At 48.4% G+C, this 20,607-nt stretch overlaps 1 protein-coding gene across 1 annotated transcript in view; it reads left to right on the forward strand.

Moving 5' to 3' along the window:
- PMS2 (PMS1 homolog 2, mismatch repair system component) overlaps positions 1-20,607 on the forward strand; it is a 124,146-nt gene that overhangs the window by 16,829 nt on the left and 86,710 nt on the right. The gene's annotated exons all lie outside the window — the stretch shown is intronic.

Raw genomic sequence — 20,607 nt, forward strand, 5'->3', positions numbered from 1 at the left:
TTGATAGCGAGGCTGGAAGAGTGTGGAGTTAAAGACAAGGCTAGGGACTGGTTAATTTCCTACTTGGATAATCGTCAACAACGTGTGTCGCTCCCTCCCTTCAGCTCAGAGGAGCGGAGAGTAGGACAAGGAGTACCGCAGGGCTCAGCCATCAGCCCTATACTCTTTAATATTTACCTCCGCCCTCTAGTCCAGCTTATTAAATCTTTTGGGATCTCTGCATTTAATTATGCAGATGACACCCAGCTGGTCTTTTCTCTGGAGGGACAGGATGCGGTCCCACTGGAGACTTTCCACCGATGCATGCAGGCCACAGCGGACTGGCTCCGCTTGAACTCGTTACAGTTCAACGGTACTAAAACTGAGGTTCTGCATTGTTCCAGTGACCGTATCCCTAGGGACCTCCCTGACGACTTCTGGCCCCCGTCCTTCTCTGAGACGGTGTCAGCCACACACTCTGCGCGTAATCTGGGGGTCACTTTTGGGCCTAATTTACAGCTGGATCTGCACGTAAATAAGACCACGTCCACGTGCATGATGCTTATCCGGATGCTGCGTAAGGTCCTACCTCTTCTTCCTGAGCAAGCCAGATCCGAAGTAGTGCGGAGCACTATCTTAAGTCGACCCGATTACTGCAACGCACTACTATTGGATGCCCCTGTAACACTACTGGGCAAGCTCCAAAGGGTACAGAATTTGGCTGCCAAACTCGCTCTTTCCCGCCCCTATTACAGCTCGTCTACAGCAGCTCTACAGGAACTCCATTGGCTGCCGATTCACCTTCGCGTCCGCTACAAAGCCGCATGCATAGTGTTCAGAGCTATTCACGGCTTGGGACCAATCCCGCTGCGGAAAATGTTTTCTTGGTATCTTCCATCTCGAGCCTTACGCTCTTCGTCATCTAAGCTGTTAGTAGTTCCGCGCTTCCAGAGAGTGAGGATGGGTGGCCGATCATTTAGAGTAGCGGCGGCCAAACTCTGGAACTCTTTGCCACTATCCCTTAGGAGCCTTGAGTCTCTTCCAGCCTTTAGAAAGGCGTTGAAAACCTTCCTCTTCCCGAGGATAGGCTAGTTGCTGAAGTCGTTGTTAGATCAGGGTTCAAAGCGCCAGGATGCCCTTGGTGGTGACAGGCTGCGCTCTAGAAGTATACCACAATACAATACAATCCATGAGGCCAGAGATCTTGGTGCGTTGTGTTTTAGCTCTCAATGCGCTGGCCAATAAGCGGCCCGTCTTGTTACCGCCGATGTAGTAGGTATGCCGGAGGCGGAGCGCCGCAAATTTGGCTCGGTCCATATCCAGGCTAGCGAGTTGGGCTCTAGCTGCTTTCAGTTGCCTCCAGATGCGTGGAGCGCAGGTGCGACTGTGGACTCTCTCTAATTCTGCCACTTTCGCCGTGAGGTCTTCACGCTTGGCTTTCCGGTCCTTGGCTTCCGCAGCCGCTATGGCGATCAATGCGCCGCGGATGACGGATTTTAAGGCACCCCAGAGAGCTGTCATAGAGATCCCTGGTGTGTCGTTAGTGGCTAAGTAAGCAGTGATGCATTCCCGAATTCGTGTGGCGATTACCGGGCGCTGCAGTAGGCTCTCACGTAGGCGCCAGGAACCTCGGGGGCGGGGAGGCGCTCGAAGAAGGAGCGACACCTCCACCGCGTCGTGGTCTGAGAGAGCGGCAGGAGTTATATCAACTCCCCGAAGGGACCCGAGCAATTCCGCGGAACCCAGGAAATGGTCAATCCTAGCGTACGTGTGGTGAACATGGGAGTAAAAGGTGAAGCGTGATTCAGTCGGGTGCGTGGATCTCCACAGGTCTACCAGACCCCTTTCCCGCAGCCACCCAAGTCCTGTCGCCAAAATGGCGCCAGTATCGCCATACCTGTGTCCCGACCTGTCAGCGTGTGTGTCCATAACCAGGTTGAAGTCCCCCCCCCAGGAGTATAAGGGAGTTGGAAGAGCCCAGCGCCTCGGACGTTGCATTTTTCAGAAAAGTCTCCTGTCCAGTATTCGGGGCATAGAGCGAACCAACCGTGAGGTGTGTGTTTCCGATGCGGAAGGTGTATGCCAGCATCCGGCCCTTAATTTCCCCCGCCCTGCTCCCCACTTGGCCCCTAAAATGTTTAGAAAGGAGAATGGCTACCCCGGCGTGTTTTGTGGGTAATGAGGAGAAAAATTGTTGTGGGAAGGCATGTGAGCGCATTCTGTGCCAGTCTTTCTGCAATAGGTGAGTTTCTTGAAGCAGGCAGATATCAGCCTCAGAATTCTCCAGATAGGAAATGATCGCCCTTCTCTTAATAGGGTTGTTCAACCCTTTTACATTGAGTGTTATCACCTTTACCTTCGCATCACACATGACTGGAAAACCCCGGTAAGTAGCTTAGATACATTCTGGGTCGTCTGAAACGTACCACCGCCGCAGCACCTGGGTAACGACTCCTGAGGTGATATCGCAGGGTCCTCCACCCTCTAGAAATCCAACCCCAAACATGAGGTCCGGGTATACCGCTGAAAAGTCGATCAGCGAAACAGCAACATCGTAGTCGTGGCACACTGGTTCCCACCCTGGATCCCTCCCCGAAGTCCCCTAACCCCCCCCCCCCCCCCCCCCCCCCAACAACAACCCCAACAAACTGTGTGGAATCAACCAACATCCGACGTTCGAAGACAGGATAACATTCCCTCCGCCCCCCCCTCTGTCCCGTAGTAACCCAAAAAAGAAGAAAAGGAAAAATAGTCCCAGTCCTGTGATTCCGCACAGGGCCATGGTGACAGTTCTCGTGTGGGTCATCTCCAGTGGCGGCGTCTCCGGCCCCCCGCCCGCCCCCTCCCACCGCTGGTGCGAAGAACTGTGCTACATGCAATCTCCCCGGCCATGGGAGTACTTAATCTTCCGAGGGAGAGGTTTCCTTGGCTACCTCCGCCACTGCAGTGGCGCGTTCTTGCAGGATGATCGATGCATCAGGCTTCAGCCGGCTGGACGGTGATCGTTTGTAACTCACTGTGTGCCATTCACTCTTGGGTGACCCTTGGGAAGTTCGGGGAGTAGGCGCGTCGTCATCTTGATCCAGTCCCAATAGCGAGCAGGTGTCCTTGAGCGACCTCATTTGGTGCAACCGTCCGTTCCATTTGAATATGAGTCTGAATGGGTGGCCCCAAGAGTAGGGGGTCTCGTGTTGGCGTAGGAAGTCCGTTGCTACCTTAAATTCCTTGCGTTTTTGCAGGGTGGTGGCGGAGAGGTCCTGATACAGAGCTATGGGACGACCTCCATAATGAAGGGGCTGAGCTCGACGGGCCTCCCGAAGAATCCGTTCCTTTAATGGGAAATCTGGCAGAAAGGCCAGTATGTCTGGGGGGGGGCCGAAGCTCGTCGCGGTAGTCCAACCCGGTGTGCCCTGTCGATGCGAATGGGGAAATCCGCTGGCTCTCCCAAGATGGTTCTGAAGAGGGTTCGTAGGTACTCAGTGACGTCGGACCCTTCTTCTTTCTGAGGAACACCCCGGACCCGTATGTTATTTCTGCGGGAGCGGTTTTCAAGGTCCTCCGCGTGGGCCTGTAGGTCCAGCTGTTGGTCAGTGAGCCGCAGGAGCAGAGCTCTATAAGGGTTACCGCTACCCAGTCCCGCTCCGTGTTGAGGTGGTGGGGCTCCGGCACAAAGGCGTAGGACGTTTCAACGTCGGGGGTCTGGAGAACCAGTTGGGTACCCCCCAGGTCCAGATCTGATGCAGCGTGGGCCCAAGTCAGGGAGCGCCAGCTCTGTGTGAATTAATGAGGTGTCTCTGCCCTTTGGCCTGTCTGTAGGGGAGGGTCGGCAGGTCCCGGGAGCCCAAAATCAGCCCCCCATGCTGTTGTCCCCCCATCAGGGGCTCGATCGTGCCCCTCGAGACTCCTCACCTGTGGGCGACTGCAGGCTCCCGGCGGTGCTCTCTCACTCCGGGTCTGCTGTGGATTGTAGGGAGGCTGCAGAGGTCTGGGAGGCCACGACACCCCCAGGGGCCACTCCCGTCCGCTCTGGCGCCTGGCAGAGGTTGGTGCGGCAGGGGGTGCGCTGGAGCAGCTCGGCGCCCTCTCGAGGTCCGCCGCCTCGGTGTCCCAGAGGGCCGGTGTACAGGCCCGAAGCCGGGGCCTGTATTGCTGCGACCTCAGGTTCGGCGCCGTCCCCGCCGGCCGGGTGGCCCAGGCAACGGGCCGCAAGGAGCTCCCGTTTTCTGGCGGAGGCACCGCCCAACTGGATCCGCGGTCCGCACTTCCCTTCCGCTGTGCTTACCGCGGAGGCGCCCGCAGAGACGGCAGAAGGAGGCGCGTAGCCGTTCAGAGCTCCGGCATGGCCGCCATTACGGTGAGCAGGACGGGCGGCAGCACCGCTGTGCAATATGCGGGTGTGCGGCTCAGCCGAAGATCGGTGCCAGGTCGCTGCCTCCAGACGGCACCTCTCCCACCATCCACTCGTGTCGGCGCGGGGAGATGAGGCTGATTTCGCGGTGGTCAGGCAGGGAGCTCCGGAGACCCACGTCTGATCACGCCGCCATGTTGGACACGCCCCCCCTGAGAATTGTTTTTAACAAAAGTCGCAGCCTTTGGGGAATCAGACGGGAGACGACCATTACAAGCCCTTGGCTCATATGCGGTCACTCACCTTATTATTTGAACCGCTAAGGCAGTACAACGCACCGCCTCAGTGTTAGATAGGGATGGGATGTTATTAGCCCTATCCTCTTCATCAAAAACGTCGCCAAAACCCGCAATTGGCTCATAGTTACAGTTCAAATCCCCGCATATTAAAATACTCTGAGTCTCTCCCAGACTGTTTATGAAATTATCAATTTTTTCCAAGATCGGAGACTCCTTGGAGAGACTACAAGGTCTGTTGTATACATTAAATAGGAGGTGACATCTCCCGTCTTTCGTACTAACTTTCAACCCAAGTATGTCAGCTGAATCAATATTTAATGATGTAATACAAATTTCCAGGGATACCTTTACCCATATGGTAAGTCCCCCAGAGGGCCTGCCTCTAACTTAGGGTACTGCCTCTATATTGAAGGTCCTATATCCAACTCTATGCGGCATTTCCAAGGCCCATGTTTCCTGTAGAAAACAGATGTCACTGGAGTCTATATAGCTGCTCCATTCAGGATCACAAAGATTTTTCCACAGACCCGCTATGTTCCAGGATAATATTTTTATGTTTGATGGAATACAACCCAACCTTTCTACATTAGGTCCATCCAAATTTATCTTTTGAGAACCTTCCGTTGGAACAGTAGTTGCTCCTATTATTTCTACTGTAGCACCCAATATTAGGGGCGGATTATGTCTCACCTGAACATCAATATCTAATGCCTCCATGTTCACCAGCTGAGCAACTGTTTCAGATTGGGGATCATGTCTCGCCTGTACATCAGTATCTAGTACCTCCATGATCACCAACTGGGCAACTGTCTCGGGTTGGGAATCAGTAGGTTCATTACCCCCACATTTTACCCTACTTGCCTCATCGTCAGGAATTAAAGACATTGATGAGGTTAGTCAATCAACCATCTCCAGAGTTGGTAAATCCCAGAATCTATTGGAGATGTGAAGAGGCAATGGTGTTTCCACCCTTCTACCTACACCCTTGATAGTTGATCGATAAAAATACCCAAGTGGGAGAGCATGAATATTAGTGTTTACCTTCTGTGTTTCATCACATATTCTCAATAGGTGACGTACTGCATTAGGGCAATTAAAGTTTAAGACTATTCAGTCCCCTTCTATGTCCTTCCTTTGTTCACCAACCCAGCCTACCCTACGGACCATAATGATCTTGTTAGCTTTTTGCGGGCTAAATCCTTTAAACTTTTGTAACCAATCCACAGCTTTGTTCCTAAGTGAATGCCAGGATTCAGATTGATCTCTCTTTAGCGGGGGTACTCCTGTCAGAACTAAAACATATGGACATGCTGCTGGAGGTAATCTCAGATTGTCACTATTAGGGGTGACATTAGGATCACTAGACTAGGGTGTTCCTAGGCAAGTTGCTATTACTAGGAAAGTGCAAATTCCCAGGTACTTGATCCAACCTTCTATCACCTGAACTCGAGATGTTAGTTCGAGGTTCGTACTCATTTAAGGATCGAGTATTCACACTTGGGTCAGCCATTACAGACAAGGGAACTACCACTGGGTTTGCCAAAGCATGCATACCTATGGGCACTTCTTTATTTCTAGCTACACTCAAAGTTTTCTCCACAAAGGCTTTCGTACCTTCCTCGAAAACATCTCCAGATCCATTAGACCCAAATGTATACCTTTAATTTTATCGTCTAGGTCGTTCATTCTAGAAACCATAAGGTCATTTATTTGCTCCTGTATAGTCTTAAGGGTAGATTTAAAAATGTCAGCAACAACAGATTCCAGCAACTCAACTATATTATCGGCACCAATGGTAGGCGAGGAATAAGCCATCTCAGTTTGTGTGCCGAACGATCTACTTTTGTGTCTTAAATTGTCTCTTACTTCCGCCTGACTGGTCACTGGATTCTGTTTTACCCCCACGCCTCCCTTTTTAGGTCTCGGCTAGTAACGCGTGAAGCGCGTTCTCGCCAGAGAACTATAGTCGGCGTTTCAGCAGAAAAACGCGTCGAAGGGGAGACAAGAGCTGGCCGCGCGCCCAGCATTCCCTATGGCGGCGTCGGGTTCCGACGTGCGCCTTCGGATCGGGTCGCGCACGTGAGCTTCTACCGTAGACAGCTCACGTGACGTCGCGCGGCCCAATCCGAAGGCGCGCGTCAGAATCGGCTCTCGCAGTCCCGCCCCTTCTCGCCGGACATGTATCTATAGCGCCGAGATCTTGCGCGGGCGTCTGGGCGCTTTACGCACAGATTACGAGTTATGCTTGAGTCGCTCAGTCTATGCTTGCTCTCTCTCACCTTGCACTGCAGCTCCTCGCCTGTGTGCAGCTCCACCGCCCGGCAGACGCTCTCCCGCCCGTCCGGCTGCAGCAGCAGTTAGTTGGCGATGCGGGTGGGCCCCTGGTGGCAGCTCAGCTCGGTGCCCAGTGGGCACAGGGGGCTGGGCGGGGACGAGCCCAGGTAGCCGCTGCTGTCCGGCGAGGGGCACTCGGCGAGCTGGGGGCACTTGGCAGCGGTCTCGTCGCTCTCCAGCCTCTTGAGGCAGCGGGCACGGAGGCAGAGGCCCTGCTGCCTCCGCCGCGGGTGCTGGAGGGTCACAGACATCGAAGTGGAGGTCTTCCAGCCGCAGGGGAGGCGGGGGCTGTTAGGACGTAGTGGGCATTTACCGACACACCGACCGGCTTCAAGGCGCTGCTTCCTTCCACAAAGCAATGCCCAGGATTCACTTTTCCTAAAAGCAGGATCTGGAGAAAGCAAAGTCCTGCTCCCACAGGCAGAGCCAGCCACTCTCCGCCGCAGGGTGAGGAATCCTGTCCCACAGGCAGAGGCCAGGAGTGTGGGAATCCCTCTCCTTCACAGGCAGCGCTGCGGTCACTTGCAGTGCCAGGCTCCAGGGGGCATGGGCATTCCTCCCACCACAGCCAGAGCCCTCCTACTGCCGGCGTCAGGTGCAGGCACCAGCCCCCTCTGCACAGGATCCTGGTGCGCCCGGGGCAGAGCCGTGCTCTACTTCAAAGATTAGAGATACTAGTCTCATTGAACGTGTATCCAAGACAGATGTTTGCTTTGCAACTTGACCAGATCCTGGTTTCAATTTATAATTCCTCTAAATGCTTTTTTACTGCTCCTTGCGCGGCCAGTTCCAGGTGTTGTGCTGCTCTGGTGATGCACTCCTTTACTGCGCCGGCGTGTGTGCAGCGGAGGCTGGATCCCCTCGCTCTGCCCGTCATAGGCTTCCACACAAGCCCTCACTGGGGATTACACAGTGCTGGCTCAGCCCTCCTGTGACTCACACTACACTCCTCTTAGAACATCCACCGTGCTTTTCACAACACTCAAAGCCAAGGATTGTAGTTCATATCCACTAACAGCCTTGCCACCCCACAAAATAAGCCCCATGTAATCTTCAAGGCCAGAGTTTATACACCAGGCCAGAAGCAAACACTCCTGTACCACCCTCCAAGCCAAAGCTCCTAAAGCATCCATGCTGTCAGGGAACCTACGCCATCACAAGGCCCAGCAATCCCAGACTGTCCCAAAGACATTGCTTTTACACCATCCCAAGAGGCAGCACCCCAGACTGTCCCAAAGCCTGCGCTCTCACACTATCACAAGAGCCAGCATCCCAGACCATCCCAAAGCCTGTGCTGTCACACCATCACAAACCATGTGCTCTCACACCATCAAAAAACGTGTGGTCTTACACCATCCCAAAGCCTGCGCTCTCACACCATCACAAAACCTGTGCTCTCACACCATCACAAGAGCCAGCAATTCCAGACTGTCCCAAAGCCTGCGCTCTCACACTACCACAAGAGCCAGCATCCCAGACCATCCCAAAGCCTGTGCTGTCACACCATCACAAAACATGTGCTCTCACACCATCACAAAACGTGTGCTCTCACACATCCCAAAGCCTGCGCTCTCACACCATCACAAAACCTGTGCTCTCACACCATCACAAGAGCCATCAATCCCAGACTGTCCCAAAGCCTGCGCTCTCACACCATCACAAGAGCCACCAAACGCCTGCACACTCACACAATCCCAAAGCCTGCGCTCTCGCAACATGACAAAACCTGCACTCTCACACCATCACAAAAGCCAGCAAGGCCAGACCGCTCCAAAGCCTGCGCTCTCACACCATCACAAGAGCCAGCAATCCCAGACTGTCCCAAAGCCTGCGCTCTCACACCATCCCAAAACCTGCACTCTCACACCATCACATAACCTGCGCTCTCACACCATCACAAAATGCATATAAGTACAACCGTAACTTACAATATTATTATAGTATAATATTATTGCCAACATTGCTTAATATTTTGCAACAGCTATCTTGCAAATCATCTTTATACACCAATACACACTTTGCTAAAAATTTAAAGCAACACATTGCCATATACAATGCCAATAACTCAAACTTTAATGCTGCGAGACCTATTGCATTGCAAATGCTTGTTGTTATATGTCCTTTTTTTAGGTCTCGCCTCTCAATGTGCATGCGCATTGAGCGGCGCGAGACTATAGGGGCTTAAACAGACTTTACCTAGACTGGCGATTTGGTGCTGTGCCCGTGCGCTTTTAGGTCAATGCGCAAGCGCAAGCAAGCGCATTGACCTAAAATGCGCGTGCACAGCATCAAATCGCCAGCCATCTGTTCCCCAGCAGCTCTTCCCGCTCAGCCCCACAAGCTTCCCCCAGCGTGCGCTCTGCCTCAGCCGCGCTCCTCCCTGCTGCGGCCGTATCGCATTTCTCCTCCCCCCTCCCCACAGCAATGCCCTCCGTCTTGTAATTTGCTTTTGTAATTTGCTCACTTTCTCCTCCCTGCTGCGGCCGTATCGCATTTCTCATTCCCCCCTCCCCACAGCAATGCCCTCCGTCTTGTAATTTGCTTTTGTAATTTGCTCACTTTTAATGTTCTCATGTATCAGTTTTGTTCCTATTGTGAACAGCTCTGCCATCTTACGGTAAAGTCCCAGCTATATAAAAATGCACAAACAAATAAATAAGTAAATAAGGGTAAAACGTTCCTGCTGCGCCCACCCTTTTAATGTATTCTCTTTCCTGCGACAACTCCCCCCTTCCTCCTGTGCGCCGCTGACCTTCCCCCTCCATTCCCCTTCCTTTATCACTACCTTATTGCAATACGCCACCCCCTCACTTGTGCACTTTCTGCACCTATCCCTTTTCTATGTCCTTCTAAACAATCGAACTTCCGACCTCCCTCATCCACCCAAGTTAAAAAGCCAACTCCGCCCCATTCAAAACTTTAATCTTTTGACCCTCTGTCCTTAATTAGCCCCCAGCATATCGACTACAGCAAAAAATAACTCCACCATCACTAACTAGCACTTACTCTTCAACTTCATCAATTAGTACAGCATCCTACGCACACTGGTGGCCATACGCTAGATCCGTTCTTTACGAACTTGTCCAAGGCCACAGTTACAGCTGTTACTCCGCTCGGCTGGACGGACCATTCTTTGGTGGTCATTGAGGTCCTCGTGCCGGGAACTTCGTCACCTGCGTCGGCAAGGATGGTCTCTGCACGACATTGGAGTAAATTGAGACTCGAGGACTTTCATAGAGTCCTCGCTGCAGTGCCGCTGGGACCGCTGGAGGATGCAGATGTTGGCTATGACCGGTTCTGCTCGTGGGTTACCACGGCTCTGGATTCCCTGATTCCTATTTCTACTAGGAAAATTAGTTTGCGGGAGTCCAGCCCCTGGTACGATAGTGCACTACGTGCACTCAAGGGCAGTTGTAGGCGAGCAGAGAGGGAATGGCGGAAGGTATATGACAGTGGTAGGAAGATTATCTACCTTGCGGCCGTAAAAACTTACCATCGTGCTATATGTAAGGCCCGGGCAGCGTTCTACGCTGCGGAATTTGGCAACAGCCCTAATCCAGCTAAAACCATCTTTAAGGTGGTAAAAGATCTGGCTGTGAAGCGGGCCTCGGCAATTACTCCAAGTTCTACGGCACACTGCGAGGCTCTTTCCCTGTTCTTTCTGGAAAAGGTTCAGAACATCTACCTAACATTCCCTGAGGTCAGGCCACCGGTAGGTACCCCAGATTATATGGCTGGTGATTCCATGCTGTCTGTGGTGCCTCCGTTAACAACTAAGGGCTTTGACACTCTGGCCCAGCGGGTGAAATCCGGGTCGCCCGTTGATCCGCTTAAGCCTGCCCTTTTCAGAGACCAGCTTTTCATGGGTCGTACTTCGATCCTTTCTCTGTTGAACATCTCACTAGCCTCAGGCATGGTCCCCGCCAGCTGGAAGCGGGCTGTGGTTTCGCCTATTTTAAAGAAACCCTCTTTGGACCCGGAAAAGCCGGAAAGTTATCGGCCCATTTCCCTGCTCCCTTGGCCGACCAAAGTGTTGGAGGCCCATGTGAATAAGACTCTTTCCGACCACCTCTCCCGTCTGAACATCTTAGATCCCACCCAGAACGGTTTCCGTGCTGGACATAGCACAGAGACCGCCCTTCTCACCATGGCTGAACATCTTCGCACAGTGATGGATGGAGGACAGACGGCGGCGCTGGTATTACTCGATCTGAGCGCCGCGTTTGATACTGTCTCCCATCCAATCCTGTTGCAGCGCCTGGTGGAGATAGGAGTGTGTGGGTCTGCCCTCCAGTGGTTTCGGTCTTTCCTCGAGGATCGTTTCTTCAGCGTTGCAGTGCCACCGTTCCAGTCCAAATTCCATCCACTGAAGCAGGGAGTACCGCAGGGATCCTCGCTGAGCCCCACGTTGTTCAACCTTTACGTGAGACCGCTGGCTGAGGTTGTCAGGCAATGGGGTATGACCATGGTGTCATATGCCGATGACACTCAGCTAGCGGTTACGATCAGCGGGGATGTAGACCTGGATGCTCCCAAGTTTCAGAGTGGTCTTAGGGCGGTGGCAAGCTGGATGGAGACCAACTGCCTCCAGCTCAACGCGAAGAAAACCGAGGTTATGATCGTCGGCAGACGGGCGGACCTCTGGGGAGATAGGTGGTGGCCTCCAGAGCTTGGGCCGGCTCCCCTCCCGGTGACGGAACTAAAGAACCTGGGAGTGTGGATGGATCCCACTCTCAGCTTTGAGGGGCACACAAAGAAAACGGCGGCGTGCTGTTTTGGAATCCTCCGATCCTTGCGCCCAATTCTCAAGTTCTTTGATTCACGCACCCGACAGTTAGTTATACAGGCGACTGTTATATCATGCTTGGACTATGCCAGCTCGCTTCTGGCGGGTGCTAACCAGGCCGAACTTACCCGACTTCAGCGGGTGCAGAATGCCGCTGCAAGGGCTATCGTGGGTCTCCCCCGTTCCTGCCCTGTCTCTAGTACCTTGAAAGCTCTACACTGGCTGCCAGTTAGAGCCAGAATCCAATTTAAGGTACTCTGTTTAGCTTTTAAAATCTTAAAAGGTACGGCTCCTCAAACTCTACTGGACCTCCTGACCTGGTACGTCCCCACTCGGCACCTGAGATCTATGGGTCAAGCTCTCACCATTATCCCTAGATACAAGTTGTGCCGTGTTGGAGGCCGGTCTTTCCGGGTTAAAGCGGCCGAACTGTGGAATTCCCTTCCGGTGGGGATTCGGCTGTCGGAGGATCTTTTGTCCTTCCGTAGGGCGATTAAAACTTTCCTTTTTTAAATAAAAACCTGTCTGGATTTCTTTAGCTGTTGTGTTTCTGTGGTTGTTGCGTGGTACCTTGCCGTGCGCCGGGACGCCCCTTAGCTGGGGCAGCTGTGCGCAGTACAAATCCACGTAACATAACATAACATAACAAGCCACCCCCACCCACCATACCATTTAAAGCTCTTGCACACCACAAACAAATTACATTCACGACAAATTACCTCATAAAAATAGAAGGCCCCTGCTGCGCCCCTTAATACAATCTCAATTTTGCACCAACAACTCCTCCGTCCTCATGTGCGCCGCTGACCTCCCCCTCCTCCCATTTCCCTACCTCCATTAACAACCGCATTCCAATACGCCACCCCTTCCCCCACTTGTGCACTTCCTGCATCTATCTCCTTTCCGTCTCCTCCCAAACAATGAGATCTCCCACGTCCCTCACCAACCCAAATTACAAAGCCAACTCCGCTCCATTTAAAACTTAAAGCCCTTGACCTTATGTCCTTAATTACGGGAAAAAACTTCACATTCACCAACCATCACCTACAAGCCACCTCCACCCACCATACCATGTAAAGAGCACTAACATTACAAACAAATTAAAAGATCGCTTTTTTTATTACTTGTCACACGAGGCCGGAAACGAACAGCAGACGCTACACTCCTTTTAGAAACTACGCGGTTTACTATGTGGGAATTTCCAGCTGCGCTACGTACATACGCTACATAAGATAACGTAGCAATGGCATTGGCTGAGGGACATGTCACTCACAAAAGGAACACAAAGCTGATCTTATACAGTCATGTTCACTAAAGTGCCTCATTTCACTTTAAAGAAACACTAATGCACAGGCCACTTAAAAGTAGCTTCAGTTTCACCTTTAATACGTGTTGCACATATTTACATTTCTACTGCCCTTTCACTGTAAACAGATTTTTAGTGCTCTACTCTCTCCTGTAGGCAACTACCTCTTTACCTTTAAGCTGTAGAGGCGTGTATTAATTGCAGGTTTGTTTGGCTTTAAAATTACAAATGCTATAGGTGTCACATTCGCGAAAGTTATAACTATTGGCATTGTAAATGACAAAGCTATCAATTTAGCTATTTTAAAAACCAACACCTAAATAAAATAATTGTCATTTACAAGACCAATAGCTCCAACTTTTCTAATGCGAGACCTATTGCATTTCCAATGCTTGTTTTGCAGCAAGGGTTTTGCTTTAATTTTTTCCTGAGTCCCTTTGCGAGCCCAACTCTGCCTAGTCACCATCGGCGGTGACAAAGCTACCTCAGAATCTGACTGGGATCTATCTGAAATCCGGGTGGAGACCACTGTTGTCATATCTGGTGAAGGCACAGGAGATGAAATATGCACACATGGTAATTGTGGTGTGTTTATAGAGGCTAGTGGGCTAATGGCTTGATAAGAAGCTAAAGCTGACGGATCCAAGGAAAGCCTTTTTTCCACGAGTGCAATCTCACGGCTAATAAGCGATTCTGCATGATGGAAAAAACCATCCAAGGTTCCAGTTAAGCATTTCTGTTTGTTCATTTTAATGCCCAAATATTCAATAGCAACTCAATATTTATCTATCTAACTGTGCTAGGATAATCGCCAAATTCTACTGTGAATAGCAGGAGATAACGGAAACTAAGCCACAACAACTGGAACCCAGCTGTTATTAGGGATAATAGACAAAGAGCAACAAGAATCCCTGGTTAACCACAAGTGCTCATTCAAATCAACTCAACAGAAAAGGAACAATACAATCCCACAGGCCCGGCCACTCATAGAACAAATGTCCAAACCTAGTACTAGTACTAATAATAATATAGCAGAGTCAATAGCATATAACAGCCAGTGTTCCAAACCTAATCCTTAATATCACAGATGCCTAGGACAAGAGCCAAGGGAGGTGGCCCGGCCCAGCCTCGTCCGGCCCCAGACGGCCACAGACGGTCCCGCCCTTGTCCCGGGCTTAGCCTGGCGCGGCCCGGGTGCGCTTTCGCGACGCGGGGGCTGCCCTCTGCTTAAAGCGCCTCCGGGCGCGGAAATGGCGGTGGCGTCTTCCGCCGCTAAGGAGCTTGGGGGATGTAGTCCCCCTCCGCACTGCGGCCGCGAGGATGTGGAGTTGCGGCGGCGGGAGGGAGACCAAGACGTCTGGTGGCAAGGCAGGGAGCAAAGGTAAGTTCAAAAATGCCCCCTCGATAGGTTAGTATAGCGGATGATTATATTCACTGTTGCTATTCCGGTTCCTCCGTTCTGTCTAAAACATGTAACTGGGTGATAGGTAGACAAGAGACGAGCCACGGTGGGTACTGCTCTGATATATGGCGTCCATATCCTGATTGATGTAAACTGTTGCTGATGATTATCCATATTGATGCCCTTATGTTTTGCTGTTTGCTTCGTGGCCCGCTATGGGAACTCGGATATCCATAGACTGCAATTGATCCTGCTATACTCCTTATTATAAAATTAACCTTCTTTGATCCTGCTCGATGGCCGTACTTAACCTTTCCAGACTGAACTGATTGCTTCTATATTGTTGGCTGATTCCGTGGAACATCCTTCCGGAGTCATTGGCCACTCATACTGTGTTGTGGCCGGCCTGACTGGTTGTAGGCCCGTATTTGTATATTTCTTACTGCATAATAAAAGTTTTCACAAAAAAAAAAAAATGCCCCCTCGAGTGTCCTGAAAGCGCCCGCTCCACCGGCGCTGCGGTCTGCTTAAAGCGCCTCCGGGCGCGGAAATGGCGGTGGCGTCTTCCGCCGCTAAGGAGCCTGGGGGATGTAGTCCCCCTCCGTACTGCGACCGCGAGGATGTGGAGTTGCGGCGGTGGGAGGGAGACCAGAACGACCGGTGGCAAGGCAGGGAGCAAAGGTAAGTTCAAAAATGCCCCCTCGAGTGTCCTGAAAGCGCATTTTGCAGCTAACATATATATATATATATATAAACCCCTAAATCAATTGATAAGGGAGAACACATGTATTACTCATGTATTCCCAAGTCTGGAAATTGTAATTGTGCTGCTAGTTTAGTATTTTGTTTAATAGATTTTCACCTATGTACTATAGAACTGATTTATTCGTTTTATAATTCTTTGTTTCTTTGACCTTGATTATTCTGAAACCATTTGGCAGATGGAATGTTTTAATGACATTACATAAGCTTATTTGGCATTTTGTGTTTTTATTGTTGTTGAGAGGCTAGCTTGTATTATGTCCATTGCAATTTTTGCTCCCATAAAAATTACTCTACTTGAATCTTCAACCGTATGTATTTTTTAATCAATACTGGTAACCTTGATGGACCTGTTTTAATATTTGTATTATTATTGAAATTAATACTTTAATGCTATGCTGTTTTACTTATAAATTTCTATTCACATCTATTCACTTTTGCTTTGATGGTTGTTTGGGTCAAATAAAGTATTTTTGATGATGATGATGCTGACGACGATCGCTTAACAATATGCAGCTCTTTGCCATAGGGCTTTTTGGGCCTTCCTTAGAGGAGACTTACATATATTATAAATGGAAATGGTAACTTTGTCGTTAGCTTAAATGGCAAAGTTGAACTAGCTGTGTAAACTGTGCCCTTCCAGTCTGCAATGGCAGGCTGGGAGTCATTTTTTTTATCGCACTCTGGGTGGCACAAACAGTGCTGCAGCCGTGGATGGGTGCTCCATCTTACATGCCCTGGATACCATATACTAGGGACCTATAAGTAAGACAGCACTTTCCAATTGCTTACGTCCAATTTAACATAACTTTTGTAATGGGACAGAACACTAGCACTGAGGTCTGGACAGCAGGCCTCAGTCCAGTCTCAAAGTAAAAAAAAAACAGCAGCTAGTAGTCCAAATGGGGGCAAAAAGCTGTGGGGAAAACTGGAAAAGGCCAGTTTCCTTACACTAACTAAGGCAATCAATATATATATTACATCTCTTCGTTGCCTTATTGATGTGTGTCCAGAGGGGTTCATTGCTAGATTGGAAAATACGAGAACCGGATTGAAAAATAAGAACACCGTAGATATAGGTCTACTATGTAAAAACCTCTATTTCCCATTTTAAAGGCAGACAGGTAGTATCTGGGTCTTCTAGCAATTACGTTTACATCCAGCATTCTAGCTAAACTCCTCACCCTCATCTGTGATTGATGAGAGTGCCTGATCAGGCCCAATCAATATATATGGTAATGTCATCCATGAAAAGTGTGACTGTATTTCCGCCCTTTTCTAATCGTCTGGTAGGTGGAGAGATTTTTTGGCAGACATTGAACAATCCGAGGAAGGCTCAGGTAGATTGCACATATCACTATAGAGAGAGGGGGTATGCCAGCTCAGGTCCCTACTCATTTGGAATTGTTGGAATTGCTTCCGATTCAAATGTGTGCATAGTACTATATATAATTCCTTATAAATTCGGGAAACCCATCTTAGTCCGATGCATTATGGACATCTGAAAATATTGTTTGGCGAGTGTTGGAGCTCATCCACCAATTCTAAGAAACCTACATCTATATTGATATGAATTGCGGTGCTGTGGCCTGGAATAAAAATATGCTGCTACCTGGAAACAATCTGGTGTAGTTTAGTATTAACCAGATTTGGTATGATTTTGGCATACAGGAGTATTATTGTGCAATTAAATTGTATAAAAAAAGGAATATTTTATGATAGTTTTGAGGAATAAAACCATTCACCAGTTATGATGGATGTGTTGGTGGGCCTCTGCATTAGGTCAAATGCAACTGTGCTCAAGGTATCAGTTAGCACTTTATATAGCTCAGCTGGAATAGAATCTAGCTGGTTCGGCATTTGTGAGTGCCAGGCAACTTCTAGTTCCTCCTCCAAAGTTACTCTGAGCTCAAGAGCAGAAGCTTTGACAGCTGAGGTACCCCGTAGTTTGGTTTAGGCCAGATAGTGGTGAACTGATCTCCCAGGCTTCCCAAGCCATCTGCTGAACTGAGGTTTGTGTGATACGATGCAACCCTACTCGAGCAGCTATACCTCATAGCTTTATTTTTTAAATTCTTGTGTTTCATTTTCCACATCATATGCACCTTGTATGAGCCTTAACATTTATCAGTTGCTAAAGCACTTGTATATGATTAGGATCAACATTGTGACTTGCTCCCAAATTGCATAAGGAAGTTATACATTTATGACTTGCTTACAAGTGAATCTTGTTCCTACGTGTCACGTACCCAACAGTGCAGCCTCAAGTAAAAGCTTAGGCTGCATGCCAGGCCATGGCAATCACAGCTTTGAAGATAATTCCTTTTATTTGTTGTTATTAAACCAAAGTTATGATACAAATGAGATCAAAGCCTTTTTGAAAGTCCAATGATGGCCGCCCTGTCCACTGACCATGTCAAAGGAGCATCATCAGGAGTGACCATGGAATGTATCACATCTGACCCTACCCAATACATTTGGAGAATCGCAGTCAGATTGCGAGTAGAGTGGACTTGCAAATACAAATAACAATCGTATATTGTCAACATCTTCATTAGATGAAGAAGGAGCCTTACACACTTTTTAGAATAAATGGATCAGAGTCTATTTATGTAGTTAAGCTTATAATCCATTTAAAGGTTTAATCATCAGAAAGGTTGTAGAGCTCTTCCCAACCTGCAATTTCCTTTGTGATGTATTTGGTCCTTTATATAGAATGAATGACGTAACCTTTTTTGCCTGAGTGTAGACCTGTCACCCCAAGCATCTTGTAAGGATCAATGAAATGTCCATGAGAGGCTAATCAGTGCTATTCGACCCCAGCCAGGTTTCCGACCTGACTAGAGATGGCCCAAAGAGGACCCACCGTAGAAAATAGCCCACAATCTTTATATGAAATACAGGTCTTTGGCGGCAAAAAAGGTCTGGGCCTCATACTGGTAATGATATCTGAGATATCTAAAACTGACTGCCACTTGCCTGCAATGTTGAAACTGTTATCTGTACTTGGAAAAATTTGAAATGTTTCCAGACTAGCAATTAGCATTCTGGTATGTTTTTTGTCTCCTTTCTTACTAGTCACTCTGCTACCCCAACTGCCCCCAACCCGGCTCCTTGCAGAGGAACCGCCCCCAAACAGCTGCCACTAACAGCCCTTAGAAATCTGCCCTGGGCCCCACTCTTGACCTCTCTGTAATCCTCATTACTACCGAAAGTCTACAATTCATCTTAAAACCCATCACTCAACAAATGGGAGAACAACTAATTACAAAATTAAAGGTACCTCCACCCAACGTGCAAGATTAGGCTAGATAGCTGTAAACTCCCAGCAAGTACTGTTACTACATATTTACTAAAACTAAATGGAGACCAAAAAGAAGACCAAGTGGTGCATAAAAGACGAATGGAGTTTTCAGTCAGCACCAAAGTAGGAATGGGCCATTTGGGCCTCATTTGTCGAAACCAGGATAGCATTGTCCATTCCTTCAGAGTAGCAAAACAATAGCTATATTTTTTATAGGCAATTTCAGCTTAGATGTCTCCAGTAAAAATAAGTGGTCCAAGTTTCCAGTGGTGAGTAACTGTACCTTTTGCAAAATCACATCTTGCATAAGGAATGATCCTTGCAAACTGCCGGTCTGTTAGGTAAGTAACAAAATAAATGCCAATACTGCTCGATTATTTTCTCATAAAGTTGAGCACCACGTTCTCACCTTAATAGACCACTCTTTCAGTTTTGAAATGTATCTCAGAATTGTCTTTTATTTATTTTAAAGATTTTTTTTAGAGTTTTCTCTCTTAGTTTATAACATCCGACATTAATATATCAAAAAAAGAGGAAATAAGTCTACCTATTTATACTAATTACAATTAGGAGGAAAGACTCCAATGATTAAGATACATTTGTGAATATGTACACGGGGGTGTCAGGGAGGATGTGCACACAATGCAAAAGAAAACAAACGTTGATTCAACACTCATTCATCAGAATCGTACGACGTCTTTGTATCAGCATACATACAAAAATGAAAAACATAAGTTAAGGTTGGTGTGGGGGGGAAAAGCTTGGTGATGTGTAAGAAACAATGGGAAAGATAAAATCCCTGAATCCTAAATTATTTCCCAATCCAGGGTTTTAAGAAAAATAATGAGTACTTTTTCTTATGATCACCAAAGGTGATTAGGCCATCTTCTACTTTATATTTACAACCATGATTGCCCTAACGATATTGGGAGGGATATTATTTGAAGACACAAAACAAGATTTAACACAACAAGATCAACAACAACAAGGTCGACGCGTTTCGAATCCCTTGAATTCGTGGGATTCTCTTCAGGACCATAACAGATTTTATCTGGAAAACATAAAAATCAGAGGAACATTCAGTCAGTGACAGCAGGCAAATGACTCTCAACTTCAACATTCAAACCAGTACACACTCATGCAGTACCTGTAGGGCTTTCTTGGATTCTTGTATGTGGTTGAACTGTGGGCAAAAAATGAATGTATCTCTGTCAGAATTGGGTTCTGGAGTTATTGTTCCAATAAAAGGCATTTAAGGTGGTTTTAACTCACTTTGATGGAGCAGGTGTGCTGTATGTCCTATCGATCGATCTGATATCCAAACTCAGCTTGGTTGTACGAGGCTTCTTCTCTTCTCTTTTGTTTATTTGCTGTTGGGGGAAATGCTTATTTAGTTGTTGTGCTCAAAGATAATCTCTAGCGGCCATGGCCAAAAATCAGCAAAACACAAGAAGGTGCAGATCGAGATTTAATTTAATTGATCATAATGTCGTTTTTCGGTTTTACGGTTCTTTAAAATAAATAAAAGACAATTCTGAGATACATTTCAAGACTGAAAGAGTGGTCTATTAAGGTGAGAACGTGGTGCTCAACTTTATTGTTCTTTGAGAAAATAATCGAGCAGTATTGGCATTTGTTTCGTTACTTATGAATGTGGCGTAGCCTTACTGCGCTTAAGCCAAACCCTTCTTTGTTCAGGTCTGTTAGGTAAAGCATTATCCTGAAATTGTTCATATAGCAAAACATTTCCAGCATAGCTAGACAATGCCAGGTTTTGTCTCAAAATGTGAGAAAAGTAAAGTGATAGCGAGAAAAAAAGGCCAAGTTCCAAAATCAACTGTTTCCATGAGGAAAATCTAGATGAAACAACAATACAATGAAAGTCTTTAGGAATTTTCCCTTTACCCTTTCCTGCAGGCCGTGGCACAGAGATTATTCCTGTGTTGCTACCAACTGGTAGCTGCCTCCTGAAATTGGAAATGCCTGTTTTTAGCTGTAACTTTCTACTTGATAGAAACTACTTTGATATCAGTAATTCTAGTTTCTTTTGCGCCGAGTCTGTCAGTGCACTTTTTGGGCAATTGGTT

This window comes from Lissotriton helveticus, chromosome 10 (assembly GCF_964261635.1).
Source record: "Lissotriton helveticus chromosome 10, aLisHel1.1, whole genome shotgun sequence".
NCBI lineage: Eukaryota > Metazoa > Chordata > Amphibia > Caudata > Salamandridae > Lissotriton > Lissotriton helveticus.